The sequence below is a fragment of the Bombina bombina genome, chromosome 2 (assembly GCF_027579735.1).
Source record: "Bombina bombina isolate aBomBom1 chromosome 2, aBomBom1.pri, whole genome shotgun sequence".
Classification (NCBI taxonomy): Eukaryota; Metazoa; Chordata; class Amphibia; order Anura; family Bombinatoridae; genus Bombina; species Bombina bombina.
In genome coordinates, this window is record NC_069500.1 from 733,202,509 (window position 1) to 733,220,798 (window position 18,290).

The 18,290-nt window shown below is 40.6% G+C and overlaps 1 protein-coding gene across 4 annotated transcripts in view; it reads right to left on the bottom strand.

The window, feature by feature from the left end:
* Positions 1-18,290, bottom strand: part of GNG7 (G protein subunit gamma 7) — a 146,910-nt gene that overhangs the window by 51,569 nt on the left and 77,051 nt on the right. The window contains exon 1 of one of the 4 annotated variants that reach the window (XM_053702761.1): positions 2,200-2,260. The exons of the other annotated variants lie outside the window; for them this stretch is intronic. The gene's annotated coding sequence lies outside the window, so the exon portion shown is untranslated. Of the gene's footprint in view, positions 1-2,199; positions 2,261-18,290 lie in introns of those variants that run through there. 4 annotated transcript variants of the gene reach the window in all.

An 18,290-nucleotide genomic window follows, 5' to 3' on the forward strand; every position in this document is an offset into this window, starting at 1 on the left:
AGGAAGGGCCCTGAACTGCCTAAACAATAATTTAAAGGTTAAATGGTGGATTGGTGACCTCCGGAAAGTCTCAAAGTCTGTAGAAAGATGTGAATAATCAGTTGTAAGATCAAAATGTCCTAAAAAGGAACAGACAATGGACACACACACACAAACTTGCACATACACACAAGGAAACACCGACAGAGACAGCCTTAGAAAACACACAAATACACACACACACACACACACAGAAAACACACAAAAACACACACACACACAGAGAGACAACCACATAAAATACACAAAGACATACACCCACCCACACAGAGACACCCACAGAAAACACAGACATACGCACACACCCTCACAGAGACATCCACAGAAAACACAGATATACATATATACACACCCACCCTCAAAGAGACATCTACAGAAAACACACAAAGACATACACACCCACCTTCACAGAGGCATCCAGAGAAAATACACAAAGACATACATGCACACACCCTCACAGAGACACCTATAGAAAAAGCACAAACACATACGCACACACATTCACAGACATCCACAGAAAATGCACATATACATACACACCCACCCTCACAGAGAGACCCACAGAAAAAAATACGTACACACTCAGAGACACAAACAAAAGCACAAAGACATAAACATAGAGACCCATTGCATCCCCTAAATCAACAGTGTGTGACATGCATGATAAAAAAATTGCAGACATTAAGAGATCACTTTTTAAAGAATCATAAAAGAATCATATTTGTAAATGTGCAAACAAAAATAATTATGTGAATTCAAAATTGTACATTAATGATCTGGGTAGATGTCTAGATGAAGAAAAGTATTTTTGAAAGGTTGACATATGTTGTTTTTCCCCCCCCTTTTTCCCCAACCAAGAGCACTACTTCAAATATGGTGTACAAATGTTCCCATCTGTCAGCTGTACTTATGGATTTTGAAAATGCTGTACTCTATATGGTCTTGGTGGAACCATAAGCTGTGGTACTCAGTCTCATACCATTAGATCTAGTTAAATGCAGGATTTAGGCTTGATTGTATGTATTTCAAAATTAAGTCAGCTGTAGTGTAAACTGAACAGTGTTAAGTTAACCGGTTTCATTTCAAACACTGAGCAATCTTAGTCTGAGAGTATAACATTTTATGCAGATGTAAAAATCTTAGATAAAATGCTTCCTTGCATAAAGGGGCAGAAAACTGGAATGTAATTAAAATATATATATTAATTTAAAAAACAACAACTCATATCTGCCAAAAAGGGCACCAACCATTTGTGTATTAAGGAGGAAACATTTCTGCATGGCTTTAAATATAGAATTTCTACAGCATTGTTAAATAATCATAAATACACTGCTGCATGGGACAAGTTAACTAACACAAGCACTAATGTTACATCAAGGCCCTCACCCCTAACTCCGATAGTACATAACCCAGACTTACCCTTCATGCCAATCTTTAAAGCGGAAAATCCAGACATAATGCAGTTAAAAGACTGCACACTAAAGAGCATAGCACCAAGAGGAAAGTTAATATCACAGTGAGACTGGACAAACAAATTCGGTGATAATCCAATGAACTGGTACATCTGTGCCCAGACCACTCACTTCTTAACCACACACAAATAACAAAAAGACATGGTGCGCCAGCTAACATTATTTGAAACACTTTGCACAACGACAAACTATCCAAGGCATACTTTATCCTCCCTATACAAGATCCTTGCATCTGACTCATCTGACGCTCTCCCCACATACTGTCACAAATAGACCAAAGAGCTAGGCTTAAATATCACACATAAAGAATGGTTAGGGATATTCAATAATCACAAAAAAGCCTCAGTTTCAGCAAAAATACAAGAAATGAACTATAAACTTTTATCAAGGTTGTACCTCACTCCACAGCGACTTAAAAAAATCTATAAACATAGTAATGGCCTGTGCTGGAGGGGGTGCGGTGCGCATGCAGATATGCTGCACATTTGGTGGGGCTGCAACAGAGTGAGACCATATTGGGAGGCAGTGGTTGCACAAATCAATAAAGTACTAGCGACTGATATACAAGTTACACCGGGACTATTACTGTTTCACAAACTTCCAAACACTAGGGACGACATAAAACAATCACTTCTATATATAATGCTAAATAGCGCCAAAATCTTGATACCCAAAAAATGGAAATCACCTGAAGTTCCCAATATTGAGGCCTGGAAGACACATGTTGAGAATCTGCTTGTTCTGGAAAGATATCACTTCCCCAAGTCAAACAATCTAGACAAGCAAGAATGCATGATGATGAGGTGGACTGCAAATAAAAATAGCTAAAAAAAACCTTAGAATGCCTATAGCTGCCCCTGCACTCTGCATAGACACACATTAATATCACATAACACATAAGCCAAAACACTTGTTTAAAATAGATCGCGACAGGGTCACTGGAGTCCGCGGCACCTGACACGAAGAGTGTCATATATTCAACTTAAATACCATACCCCTTGTTCCCCATCTATCCCCCCTATCCACCAACTCTTCCTTCAATCTCACTTTTATTAAGATGATATCGTAATAAGAAATTTATGAATAACAATTCTTTAATAACAAGTACCTGACTTACCATCTACAGTATTTCAATAGTTTTCAATATAGTGATGAAAACGGAAAATGAAGAACTAAAATTAGTAAAAAGACATCAGTAATGAATGCCATCACTGACCCAGTGGTTTTCCATCATAAGGTTAATTTAGACTGAAACATACTTGATAACAAACTCTGAGACTTTGTAAGTTATCCTTTTACTTCTTTGAGACAAATTTTGTGAGGGTACCTATTGTAAACCCAAACCTGCATTTAAGATGTCTGTGAAATATATAATTCAATAAAGTTCTTTGCAAAAATAAATTTAAAAAATACACTGCTGCATATTGCTAAAAAAATGTGTTTTTATGGACCCCTGGCCAAACCATACAACTACTACCACACTGAAGTTACAATCCAAAATTGCACAAAGAAATAAAAAAAACATTTACTAAGTAAGTCCTACCTCAGATCTGCCGTCTGACTCAGGCACACATTGTACAAACTTAAGTGGCAAGTCTATCTCACACTGTGCATAGTGGGTTTAGTGCACACTCAGAAATCCTCTCAGATGCTAATGCTTTACTGCTTGTAATAACATTTCCCACACTCAATAGCACTCGGCTGTAGTACCCTCTGGTGGCTGCCAAAAAAAATAAAATATATATTTTAAATAATAGTTGTTCTTGCCTCATGGGGCCCCCTGGCTCATTGGGCCCCTGACAGGAGTCACCCCTGTCACCCCCTGATGGTAGCCCTGCATATACCACACGCAAAAAAAATAATCTCTCATTTGAAAGGGATTATCCTCTTAGAAATGAGGGTCTCAAACTCCTCTAGTTAGCAGATGGTCACCATAATAAATGCACTTTTATGGTGTTCTGAGCTAGCCATTATACCCTTGTACCTTTAGTATACACACAAAGGGCTAGATTACGAGTGGCATGCTAACTGCTGTGCGCGAGCAATAAGGGATATCTATCGCAGCTCTTTGTGCACACAATACGAATTGAAAGTAAATGCGTTCACATGAGCGCAATTGAATTTAACGTGCATCAGGTTAGCGCGACTTCATAAGTATTGTTAACTGTTACGAAAGGCAAAACGCAACACATTAAAAATACATTTAAAGGGACACTGGACCCAAATGTTTTCTTTCGTGATTCAGATAGAGCATGCAATTTTAAGCAACTTTCTAATTTACTCCTATTATCAAATTTTCTTCATTATCTTGATATCTTTATTTGAAAAGCAAGAATGTAAGTTTAGATGCTGGCCCATTTTTAGTGAACAACCTGGGTTGTTCTTGCGGATTGGTGGATAAATTCACCCACCAATAAACAAGCGCTGTCTAGTGTCCTGAACCAAAAATTGTCTGGCTTCTTAGCTTAGATTCCTTCTTTTTCAAATAAAGATAGCAGGAGAACAAAGAAAAAATTTGGGTTCAGTGTCCCTTTAAAAACATAATTTATGCTTACCTGATAAATTCCTTTCTTCTGTAGTGTGATCAGTCCACGGGTCATCATTACTTCTGGGATATTACTCCTCCCCAACAGGAAGTGCAAGAGGATTCACCCAGCAGAGCTGCATATAGCTCCTCCCCTCTACGTCACTCCCAGTCATTCGACCAAGGACCAACGAAAAAGGAAAAGCCAAGGGTGAAGTGGTGACTGGAGTATAATTAAAAAATATTTACCTGCCTTAAAAACAGGGCGGGCCGTGGACTGATCACACTACAGAAGAAAGGAATTTATCAGGTAAGCATAAATTATGTTTTCTTCTGTTAAGTGTGATCAGTCCACGGGTCATCATTACTTCTGGGATACCAATACCAAAGCAAAAGTACACGGATGACGGGAGGGATAGGCAGGCTCTTTATACAGAAGGAACCACTGCCTGAAGAACCTTTCTCCCAAAAAACATAATTTATGTAAGAACTTACCTGATAAATTCATTTCTTTCATATTAGCAAGAGTCCATGAGCTAGTGACGTATGGGATATACATTCCTACCAGGAGGGGCAAAGTTTCCCAAACCTTAAAATGCCTATAAATACACCCCTCACCACACCCACAATTCAGTTTAACGAATAGCCAAGAAGTGGGGTGATAAGAAAAAAGTGCGAAAGCATATAAAATAAGGAATTGGAATAATTGTGCTTTATACAAAAAAATCATAACCACCACAAAAAAGGGCGGGCCTCATGGACTCTTGCTAATATGAAAGAAATGAATTTATCAGGTAAGTTCTTACATAAATTATGTTTTCTTTCATGTAATTAGCAAGAGTCCATGAGCTAGTGACGTATGGGATAATGACTACCCAAGATGTGGATCTTTCCACACAAGAGTCACTAGAGAGGGAGGGATAAAATAAAGACAGCCAATTCCTGCTGAAAATAATCCACACCCAAAATAAAGTTTAATGAAAAACATAATCAGAAGATTCAAACTGAAACCGCTGCCTGAAGTACTTTTCTACCAAAAACTGCTTCAGAAGAAGAAAATACAACAAAATGGTAGAATTTGGTAAAAGTATGCAAAGAGAACCAAGTTGCCACTTTGCAAATCTGATCAACCGAAGCTTCATTCCTAAACGCCCAGGAAGTAGAAACTGACCTAGTAGAATGAGCTGTAATCCTATGAGGCGGAGTCTTACCCAACTCAATATAGGCAAGATGAAATAAAGATTTCAACCAAGATGCCAAAGAAATGGCAGAAGTTTTCTGGCCTTTCTAAAACCGGAAAAGATAACAAATAAACCAGAAGTCTTTCGGAAAGACTTAGTAGCTTCAACATAATATTTCAAAGCTCTAATAACATCCAAAGAATGCAACGATTTCTCCTTAGAATTCTTAGGATTAGGACATAATGAAAGAACCACAATGTCTCTACTAATGTTGTTGGAATTCACAACTTAGGTAAAAATTCAAAAGAAGTTCGCAACACCGCCTTATCCTGATGAAAAATCAGAAAAGGAGACTCACAAGAAAGAGCAGATAATTCAGAAACTCTTCTGGCAGAAGAGATGGCCAAAAGGAACAAAACTTTCCAAGAAAGTAATTTAATATCCAATGAATGCATAGGTTCAAATGGAGGAGCTTGAAGAGCCCCCAGAACCAAATTCAAACTCCAAGGAGGAGAAATTGACTTAATGACAGGCTTTATACGAACCAAAGCTTGTACAAAACAATGAATATCAGGAAGAATAGCAATCTTTCTGTGAAAAAGAACAGAAAGAGCAGAGATTTGACCTTTCAAGGAACTTGCGGACAAACCCTTATCTAAACCATCCTGAAGAAATTGTAATATTCTCGGTATTCTAAAAGAATGCCAAGAAAAATGATGAGAAAGACACCAAGAAATATAAGTCTTCCAGACTCTAAAATATATCTCTCTGGATACAGATTTACGAGCCTGTAACATAGTATTAATCACAGAGTCAGAGAAACCTCTTTGACCAAGAATCAAGCGTTCAATCTCCATACCTTTAAATTTAAGGATTTCAGATCCTGAAAAAAGGACCTTGAGACAAAAGGTCTGGTCTTAACGGAAGAGTCCACGGTTGGCAAGAGGCCATCCGGACAAGATCCGCATACCAAAACCTGTGAGGCCATGCCGGAGCTACCAGCAGAACAAACGAGCATTCCTTCAGAATCTTGGAGATTACTCTTGGAAGAAGAACTAGAGGCGGAAAGATATAGGCAGGATGATACTTCCAAGGAAGTGAAAATGCATCCACTGCCTCCGCCTGAGGATCCCGGGATCTGGACAGATACCTGGGAAGTTTCTTGTTTAGATGAGAAGCCATCAGATCTATTTCTGGAAGTTCCCCCATTTGAACAATCTGAAGAAATACCTCTGGGTGAAGAGACCATTCGCCCGGATGCAACGTTTGGCGACTGAGATAATCCGCTTTCCAATTGTCCATACCTGGGATATAAACCGCAGAGATTAGACAGGAGCTGGATTCCGCCCAAACCAAAATTCGAGATACTTCTTTCATAGCCAGAGGACTGTGAGTCCTTGATGATTGATGTATGCCACAGTTGTGACATTGTCTTATCTGAAAACAAATGAACAACTCTCTCTTCGGAAGAGGCCAAGACTGAAGAGCTCTGAAAATTGCACGGAGTTCCAAAATATTGATCGGAAATCTCACCTCCTGAGATTCCCAAACCCCTTGTGCCGTCAGATACCCCCACACAGCTCCCCAACCTGTAAAACTAGCATCTGTTGAGATTATAGTCCAGGTCGGAAGAACAAAGAAGCCCCCTGAACTAAACGATGGTGATCTGTCCACCATGTCAGAGAGTGTCGTAAAATCGGTTTAAAGATATTAATTGAGATATCTTTGAGTAATCCCTGCACCATCGGTTCAGCATACAGAGCTGAAGAGGTCGCATGTGAAAACGAGCAAAGGAGATCGCATCTGATGCGGCAGTCCTAAGACCCAACATTTCCATGCATGAGGCTACCAAAGGGAATGATTGTGACTGAAGGTTTTGACAAGCTGATATCAATGTTAAACTTCTCTTGTCTGACAAGGACAGAGTCATAGACACTGAATTTATCTAGAAACCTAAAAAGGTTACCCTTGTCTGAGGAATCAATGAACTGATTGGTAAATTGATCCTCCAACCATGAACTTGAAGAAACAACACAAGTCGATTCGTATGAGATTCTACGAAAATGAGAAGACTGAGCAAGTACCAAGATATCGTCCAAATAAGGAAATACCAAAACCCTATTCTCTGATTACAGAAAGAAGGGCACCGAGAACCTTTGAAAAAAATTCTTGGAACTGAGGCTAGGCCAAACGGTAGAGCCACAAAACTGGTAATGCTTGTCTAAAAAGAGAATCTCAGACACTAAAAGTGATCTGGATGAATCGGAATATGCAGATACACATCCTGTAAATCTATTGTAGACATATAATGCCCTTGCTAAACAAAAGGCAGGATAGTCCTACAGTAACCATCTTGAATGTTGGTATCCTAACATAACGATTCAATAATGATAGATCCAGAACTGGTCTGAAGGAATTGACCTTCTTTGGTACAATGAAGAGATAAAATAAAACCCCAGCCCCTGTTCCAGAACTGGAACTGGCATAAATACTCCAGCCAACTCTAGATCTGAAACACATTTCAGAAATGCTGAGCCTTGCTGTGTTAACTGGGACACGGGAAAGAAAAGAATCTCTTAGCAGGAGGCCTTAACTTGAAGCCAATTCTGTACCTTTCTGAAACAATGTTTCTGAAACCAGAGATTAAGAACGGAATTGATCCAAATTTCTTTGAAGAAAACGTAATCTGCCCCATACCAGCTGAGCTGGAATAAGGGCCGCACCCTCATAGGTACTTAGGAGCTGGCTATAGGTTTCTATAAGGCTCGGATATATTCCAAACTGGAAATAGTTTCCAAACTGATACCGCTCCTGAGGATGAAGGATCAGGCTTTTGTTCCTTGTTGTGAGGAAAGGAACGAAATGATTATTTACCCTGGAAAGAAAGGGAAAGCAAAGTTGACTTAGAAGACATGTCAGCATTCCAAGTTTAATCCATAAAGCTTTTCTAGCTAAAATAGCTAGAGACATATACCTGACATCAACTCTAATGATATCAAAAGATGGTATCACCAATAAAATTATTAGCATGTTAAAGAATAATAATAATGCTATAAAATTATGATCTGTTACTTGTTGCGCTAAAGCTTCTAACCAAAAAGTTGAAGCTGCAGCAACATCCGCTAAAAATATAGCAGGTCTAAGAAGATTACCTGAACATAAGTAAGCTTTTCTTAGAAAGGATTCAATTTTCCTATCTAAAGGATCCTTAAATGAAGTACTATCTGCCATAGGAATAGTAGTACATTAACAGGAGTAGAGACAGCCCCATAACCTTAGGGATTTTTGTCCCAAAAAAACTCTAATCTGTCAGATGGCACAGGATATAATTTGCTTAAACGTCTAGAAGGAGTAAATAAATTACCCAAATTATTCCATTCCCTGGAAATTACTTCAGAAATAGCATCAGGGAGATAAAACACTTCTGGAATAACTACAGGAGATTTAAAAACCTTATTTAAACGTTTACATTTAGTATCAAGAGGACCAGAATCCTCTATTTCTAATGCAAATAACACTTCTTTAAGTAAAGAACGAATAAATTCCATCTTGAACAAATACAAAGATTTATCAGCATCAACCTCTGAGACAGAAACCTCTGAACCAGAAGAACCATTATCAGTATCAGAATGATGATGTTCATTTAAAAATTCATCTGAAAAAAAGAGAAGTTTTAAAAGACTTTTATGTATACTAGAAGGAGAAATAACAGACATAGCCTTCTTAATGGATTTAAAATAAATAAAATCTCTTATGTTATCAGGAACACTCTGAAAATTAGATGTTGACGGAACAGCAACAGATAATGTAACAGTACTAAAGGAAATTTTATCTGCATTAATAAGTTTGACATGACATGTAATACAAATAACAGCTGGAGAAACAGATACCAAAAGTTTATAGCAGACTTAGCTTGGTAGCTCCAGCACTGTGCAGTGATTTTCCTGTAGTAACTTCTGACTCAGTTGCAACGTGGAACATCTTGCAATATGTAAAAGAAAAAAACAACATATAAAGCAAAATTGATCAAATTCCTTAAATGACAGTTTCAGGAATGGGAAAAAAATGCCAGTGAACAAGCTTCTAGCAACCAGAAGCAAAAAATAATGAGACTTAAATAATGTGGAGACAAAAATGACGCCCATATTTTTTAGCGCCAAAAAAGACGCCCACATTATTTGGCGCCTAAATGCTTTTGGCGCCAAAAATGACGCCACATCCGGAACGCCGACATTTTTGGCGCAAAATAACGTCAAAGAATGACGCAACTTCCGGCGACACGTATGACGCCGGAAACGGAAATAGAATTTTTGCGCCAAAAAAGTCCGCGCCAAAAATGACGCAATAAAATGAAGCATTTTCAGCCCCCGCGAGCCTAACAGCCCACAGGGAAAAAGTCAAATTTTAAGGTAAAATATGTTAAATTAAAATGCATTATCCCAAATATGAAACTGACTGTCTGAAAATAAGGAAAGTTGAACATTCTGAGTCAAGGCAAATAAATGTTTGAATACATATATTTAGAACTTTATAAACAAAGTGCCCAACCATAGCTAGGAGTGTCACAGAAAATAAGACTTACTTACCCCAGGACACTCATCTACATATAGCAGATAGCCAAACCAGTACTGAAACGAGAATCAGCAGAGGTAATGGTATATATAAGAGTATATCGTCGATCTGAAAAGGGAGGTAAGAGATGAATCTCTACGACCGATAACAGAGAACCTATGAAATAGACCCCTTAGAAGGAGATCACTGCATTCAAATAGGCAATACTCTCCTCACATCCCTCTGACATTCACTGCACGCTGAGAGGAAAACCGGGCTCCAACTTGCTGCGGAGCGCATATCAACGTAGAATCTAGCACAAACTTACTTCACCACCTCCATCGGAGGCAAAGTTTGTAAAACTGAATTGTGGGTGTGGTGAGGGGTGTATTTATAGGCATTTTAAGGTTTGGGAAACTTTGCCCCTCCTGGTAGGAATGTATATCCCATACGTCACTAGCTCATGGACTCTTGCTAATTACATGAAAGAAATAGCCTCCGATGAAGCAAAAGTGTCAAATTTGTAAAATTTGGAAAAAGTATGAAGCGAAGACCAAGTTGCAGCCTTGCAAATCTGCTCAACAGAGGCCTCATTCTTGAAGGCCCAAGTGGAAGCCACAGCTCTAGTAGAATGAGCTGTAATTCTTTCAGGAGGCTGCTGTCCAGCAGTCTCATAAGCTAAACGAATTATGCTACGAAGCCAAAAAGAAAGAGAGGTAGCAGAAGCTTTTTGACCTCTCCTCTGCCCAAAGTAAACGACAAACAGAGAAGACGTTTGTCGAAATTCCTTAGTTGCCTGTAAGTAAAATTTTAGAGCACGGACTACATCCAGGTTGTGCAGTAGACGTTCCTTCTTCGAAGAAGGATTTGGGCATAAAGAAGGAACAACAATCTCTTGATTGATATTCCTGTTAGAAACTACGGCCTAGATTTGGAGTTCGGCGGTAAAAGGGCTGTTAACGCTCCGCGGGTTTTTTTCTGGCCGCACCATAAATTTAACTCTGGTATCGAGAGTTCAAACAAATGCTGCGTTAGGCTCCAAAAAAGGAGCGTAGAGCATATTTACCGCAAATGCAACTCTCGATACCAGAGTTGCTTACGGACGCGGCCGGCATCAAAAACGTGCTCGTGCACGATTCCCCCATAGGAAACAATGGGGCAGTTTGAGCTGAAAAAAAACCTAACACCTGCAAAAAAGCAGCGTTCAGCTCTTAACGCAGCCCCATTGTTTCCTATGGGGAAACACTTCCTACGTCTGCACCTAACACTCTAACATGTACCCCGAGTCTAAACACCCCTAACCTTACACTTATTAACCCCTAATCTGCCGCCCCCGCTATCGCTGACCCCTGCATTACACTTTTAACCCCTAATCTGCCGCTCCGTAAACCGCCGCCACCTACGTTATCCCTATGTACCCCTAATCTGCTGCCCTAACATCGCCGACCCCTATGTTATATTTATTAACCCCTAATCTGCCCCCCACAACGTCGCCGACACCTGCCTACACTTATTAACCCCTAATCTGCCGAGCGGACCTGAACGCTACTATAATAACGTTATTAACCCCTAATCCGCCTCACTAACCCTATCATAAATAGTATTAACCCCTAATCTGCCCTCCCTAACATCGCCGACACCTACCTTAAATTATTAACCCCTAATCTGCCGACCGGAGCTCACCGCTATTCTAATAAATGTATTAACCCCTAAAGCTAAGTCTAACCCTAACACTAACACCCCCCTAAGTTAAATATAATTTTTATCTAACGAAATAAATTAACTCTTATTAAATAAATGATTCCTATTTAAAGCTAAATACTTACCTGTAAAATAAATCCTAATATAGCTACAATATAAATTATAATTATATTATAGCTATTTTAGGATTAATATTTATTTTACAGGCAACTTTGTAATTATTTTAACCAGGTACAATAGCTATTAAATAGTTAAGAACTATTTAATAGTTACCTAGTTAAAATAATAACAAATTTACCTGTAAAATAAATCCTAACCTAAGATATAATTAAACCTAACACTACCCTATCAATAAAATAATTAAATAAACTACCTACAATTACCTACAATTAACCTAACACTACACTATCAATAAATTAATTAAACACAATTGCTACAAATAAATACAATTAAATAAACTATCTAAAGTACAAAAAATAAAAAAGAACTAAGTTACAGAAAATAATAAAATATTTACAAACATAAGAAAAATATTACAACAATTTTAAACTAATTACACCTACTCTAAGCCCCCTAATAAAATAACAAAGCCCCCCAAAATAAAAAATTCCCTACCCTATTCTAAAATACAAATATTACAAGCTCTTTTACCTTACCAGCCCTGAACAGGGCCCTTTGCGGGGCATGCCCCAAGAATTTCAGCTCTTTTGCCTGTAAAAAAAAACATACAATACCCCCCCCCAACATTACAACCCACCACCCACATACCCCTAATCTAACCCAAACCCCCCTTAAATAAACCTAACACTACCCCCCTGATGATCTTCCTACCTTGTCTTCACCATGCCAGGTTCACCGATCCGTCCTGGCTCCAAGATCTTCATCCAACCCAAGCGGGGGCTAGACATCCACTGAAGAAGTCCAGAAGAGGGTCCAAAGTCTTCCTCCTATCCGGCAAGAAGAGGACATCCGGACCGGCAAACATCTTCTCCAAGCGGCATCTTCTATCTTCTTCCATCCGATGACGACCGGCTCCATCTTGAAGACCTCCAGCGCGGATCCATCCTCTTCTTCCGACGACTAGACGACGAATGACGGTTCCTTTAAGGGACGTCATCCAAGATGGCGTCCCTCGAATTCCGATTGGCTGATAGGATTCTATCAGCCAATCGGAATTAAGGTAGGAATTTTCTGATTGGCTGATGGAATCAGCCAATCAGAATATAGTTCAATCCGATTGGCTGATCCAATCAGCCAATCAGATTGAGCTCGCATTCTATTGGCTGTTCCGATCAGCCAATAGAATGCGAGCTCAATCTGATTGGCTGATTGGATCAGCCAATCGGATTGAACTATATTCTGATTGGCTGATTCCATCAGCCAATCAGAAAATTCCTACCTTAATTCCGATTGGCTGATAGAATCCTATCAGCCAATCGGAATTCGAGGGACGCCATCTTGGATGACGTCCCTTAAAGGAACCGTCATTCGTCGTCTAGTCGTCGGAAGAAGAGGATGGATCCGCGCTGGAGGTCTTCAAGATGGAGCCGGTCGTCATCGGATGGAAGAAGATAGAAGATGCCGCTTGGAGAAGATGTTTGCCGGTCCGGATGTCCTCTTCTTGCCGGATAGGAGGAAGACTTTGGACCCTCTTCTGGACTTCTTCAGTGGATGTCTAGCCCCCGCTTGGGTTGGATGAAGATCTTGGAGCCAGGACGGATCGGTGAACCTGGCATGGTGAAGACAAGGTAGGAAGATCATCAGGGGGGTAGTGTTAGGTTTATTTAAGGGGGGTTTGGGTTAGATTAGGGGTATGTGGGTGGTGGGTTGTAATGTTGGGGGGGGGTATTGTATGTTTTTTTTTACAGGCAAAAGAGCTGAAATTCTTGGGGCATGCCCCGCAAAGGGCCCTGTTCAGGGCTGGTAAGGTAAAAGAGCTTGTAATATTTGTATTTTAGAATAGGGTAGGGAATTTATTATTTTGGGGGGCTTTGTTATTTTATTAGGGGGCTTAGAGTAGGTGTAATTAGTTTAAAATTGTTGTAATATTTTTCTTATGTTTGTAAATATTTTATTATTTTCTGTAACTTAGTTCTTTTTTATTTTTTGTACTTTAGATAGTTTATTTAATTGTATTTATTTGTAGCAATTGTGTTTAATTAATTTATTGATAGTGTAGTGTTAGGTTAATTGTAGGTAATTGTAGGTAGTTTATTTAATTATTTTATTGATAGGGTAGTGTTAGGTTTAATTATATCTTAGGTTAGGATTTATTTTACAGGTAAATTTGTTATTATTTTAACTAGGTAACTATTAAATAGTTCTTAACTATTTAATAGCTATTGTACCTGGTTAAAATAATTACAAAGTTGCCTGTAAAATAAATATTAATCCTAAAATAGCTATAATATAATTATAATTTATATTGTAGCTATATTAGGATTTATTTTACAGGTAAGTATTTAGCTTTAAATAGGAATCATTTATTTAATAAGAGTTAATTTATTTCGTTAGATAAAAATTATATTTAACTTAGGGGGGTGTTAGTGTTAGGGTTAGACTTAGCTTTAGGGGTTAATACATTTATTAGAATAGCGGTGAGCTCCGGTCGGCAGATTAGGGGTTAATAATTGAAGGTAGGTGTCGGCGATGTTAGGGAGGGCAGATTAGGGGTTAATACTATTTATGATAGGGTTAGTGAGGCGGATTAGGGGTTAATAACTTTATTATAGTAGCGCTCAGGTCCGCTCGGCAGATTAGGGGTTAATAAGTGTAGGTAGGTGTCGGCGACGTTGAGGGGGGCAGATTAGGGGTTAATAAATATAACATAGGGGTCGGCGATGTTAGGGGTAGCAGATTAGGGGTACATAGGGATAACGTAGGTGGCGGCGATTTGCGGTCGGAAGATTAGGGGTTAATTATTTTAAGTAGCTTGCGGCGACGTTGTGGGGGGCAAGTTAGGGGTTAATAGATATAATACAGGGGTCGGCGGTGTTAGGGGCAGCAGATTAGGGGTACATAAGTATAACGTAGGTGGCGGTCGGCAGATTAGGGGTTAAAAATTTTAATCGAGTGGCGGCGATGTGGGGGGACCTCGGTTTAGGGGTACATAGGTAGTTTATGGGTGTTAGTGTACTTTAGGGTACAGTAGTTAAGAGCTTTATAAACCGGCGTTAGCCAGAAAGCTCTTAACTCCTGCTATTTTCAGGCGGCTGGAATCTTGTCGTTAGAGCTCTAACGCTCACTGCAGAAACGACTCTAAATACCGGCGTTAGGAAGATCCCATTGAAAAGATAGGCTACGCAAATGGCGTAGGGGGATCTGCGGTATGGAAAAGTCGCGGCTGAAAAGTGAGCGTTAGACCCTTTAATCACTGACTCCAAATACCAGCGGGCGGCCAAAACCAGCGTTAGGAGCCTCTAACGCTGGTTTTGACGGCTACCGCCGAACTCTAAATCTAGGCCTACCTTAGGTAAGAACCCAGGTTTAGTACGCAGAACTACCTTATCCGAATGAAAAATCAAATAAGGAGAATCACAATGTAAGGCTGATAATTCAGAGACTCTTCGAGCCGAGGAAATAGCCATTAAAAATAGAACTTTCCAAGATAACAACTTTATATCAATGGAATGAAGGGGTTCAAACGGAACGCCCTGTAACACATTAAGAACAAGGTTTAAACTCCATGGTGGAGCAACAGTTTTAAACACAGGCTTAATCCTGGCCAAAGCCTGACAAAAAGCCTGGACGTCAGGAACTTCTGACAGACGTTTGTGTAACAGAATGGACAGAGCTGAGATCTGTCCCTTTAATGAACTAGCAGATAAACCCTTTTCTAAACCTTCTTGTAGAAAAGACAATATCCTAGGAATCCTAACCTTACTCCAAGAGTAACCTTTGGATTCACACCAATATAGGTATTTACGCCTTATCTTATGGTAAATCTTTCTGGTAACAGGTTTCCTAGCCTGTATTAAGGTATCAATAACTGACTCAGAAAACCCACGTCTTGATAAAATCAAGCGTTCAATTTCCAAACAGTCAGCTTCAGAGAAGTTAGATTTTGATGTTTGAAGGGACCCTGTATCAGAAGGTCCTGTTTCAGAGGTAGAGACCAAGGTGGACAGGATGACATGTCCACCAGGTCTGCATACCAAGTCCTGCGTGGCCACGCAGGTGCTATTAGAATCACTGATGCTCTCTCTTGTTTGATTCTGGCAATCAATCGAGGAAGCAACGGGAAGGGTGGAAACACGTAAGCCATCCTGAAGTCCCAAGGTGCTGTCAGAGCATCTATCAGGACTGCTCCTGGATCCCTGGATCTGGACCCGTAACGAGGAAGCTTGGCGTTCTGTCGAGACGCCATGAGATCTATCTCTGGTTTGCCCCAACGTCGAAGTATTTGGGCAAAGACCTCCGGATGAAGTTCCCACTCCCCCGGATGAAAAGTCTGACGACTTAAGAAATCCGCCTCCCAGTTCTCCACTCCCGGGATGTGGATTGCTGACAGGTGGCAAGAGTGAGACTCTGCCCAGCGAATTATCTTTGATACTTCCATCATAGCTAGGGAGCTTCTTGTCCCTCCCTGATGGTTGATGTAAGCTACAGTCGTGATGTTGTCCGACTGAAACCTGATGAACCCCCGAGTTGTCAACTGGGGCCAAGCCAGGAGGGCATTGAGAACTGCTCTCAATTCCAGAATGTTTATTGGCAGGAGACTCTCCTCCTGACTCCATTGTCCCTGAGCCTTCAGAGAATTCCAGACGGCACCCCAACCCAGAAGGCTGGCGTCTGTTGTTACAATTGTCCAGTCTGGTCTGCTGAATGGCATCCCCCTGGACAGATGTGGCCGAGAAAGCCACCATAGAAGAGAATTTCTGGTCTCTTGATCCAGATTCAGAGAAGGGGATAAGTCTGAGTAATCCCCATTCCACTGACTTAGCATGCACAGTTGCAGTGGTCTGAGGTGTAAGCGTGCAAAGGGTACTATGTCCATTGCCGCTACCATTAAGCCGATTACCTCCATGCATTGAGCCACTGACGGGTGTTGAATGGAATGAAGGGTGCGGCAAGCAGTTTGAAGTCTTGTTAGCCTGTCCTCTGTCAGGTAAATCTTCATTTCTACAGAATCTATAAGAGTCCCCAGGAAGGGAACTCTTGTGAGTGGAACGAGTGAACTTTTCTTTTCGTTCACCTTCCATCCATGTGACCTTAGAAATGCCAGTACTAACTCTGTATGAGACTTGGCAGTTTGAAGGCTTGAAGCTTGTATCAGAATGTCATCTAGGTATGGAGCTACCGAGATTCCCCGCGGTCTTAGTACCGCCAGAAGAGCACCCAGAACCTTTGTGAAGATTCTTGGAGCTGTAGCCAATCCGAATGGAAGAGCCACAAACTGGTAATGCCTGTCTAGGAAGGCAAACCTTAGGTACCGGTAATGATCTTTGTGAATCGGTATGTGAAGGTAAGCATCTTTTAAATCTACAGTGGTCATGAACTGACCCTCTTGGATCATAGGTAAAATTGTCCGAATAGTCTCCATCTTGAACGATGGAACTCTTAGGAATTTGTTTAGGATCTTTAAGTCCAGGATTGGTCTGAAAGTTCCCTCTTTTTTGGGAACCACAAACAGATTTGAGTAAAACCCCTGTCCCTGTTCCGATCGTGGAACTGGATGGATTACTCCCATTAACAAGAGCTCTTGTACGCAGCGTAGAAACGCCTCTTTCTTTGTCTGGATTGTTGACAACCTTGACAGATGAAATCTCTCTCTTGGAGGAGAGTATTTGATGTCCAGAAGGTATCCCTGAGATATTATCTCTAGCGCCCAGGGATCCTGGACATCTCTTGCCCAAGCCTGGGCGAAGAGAGAAAGTCTGCCCCCCACTAGATCCGATCCCGGATCGGGGGCCCTCAATTCATGCTGTTTTAGGGGCAGCAGCAGGTTTCCTGGTCTGCTTGCCCTTGTTCCAGGACTGGTTAGGTTTCCAGCCTTGTCTGTAGCGAGCAACAGCTCCTTCCTGTTTTGGTGCAGAGGAAGTTGATGCTGCTCCTGCTTTGAAATTACGAAAGGAACGAAAATAAGACTGTCTAGTCTTAGCTTTGGCTTTGTCCTGAGGCAGGGCATGGCCTTTACCTCCTGTAATGTCAGCGATAATCTCTTTCAACCCGGGCCCGAATAAGGTCTGCCCTTTGAAAGGTATATTAAGCAATTTAGACTTAGAAGTAACATCAGCTGACCAGGATTTTAGCCACAGCGCCCTGCGTGCCTGAATGGCGAATCCTGAATTCTTCGCCGTAAGTTTAGTAAGATGTACTACGGCCTCCGAAATGAATGAATTAGCTAGTTTAAGGACTCTAAGCCTGTCCGTAATGTCGTCCAGAGTAGCTGAACTAATGTTCTCTTCCAGAGACTCAATCCAGAATGCCGCTGCAGCCGTGATCGGCGCAATGCATGCAAGGGGTTGCAATATAAAACCTTGTTGAACAAACATTTTCTTAAGGTAACCCTCTAATTTTTTATCCATTGGATCTGAAAAAGCACAGCTATCCTCCACCGGGATAGTGGTACGCTTAGCTAAAGTAGAAACTGCTCCCTCCACCTTAGGGACCGTTTGCCATAAGTCCCGTGTGGTGGCGTCTATTGGAAACATTTTCCTAAATATCGGAGGGGGTGAGAACGGCACACCGGGTCTATCCCACTCCTTAGTAACAATTTCAGTAAGTCTCTTAGGTATAGGAAAAACCTCAGTACTCGCCAGTACCGCAAAATATTTATCCAACCTACACATTTTCTCTGGTATTGCAACTGTGTTACAATCA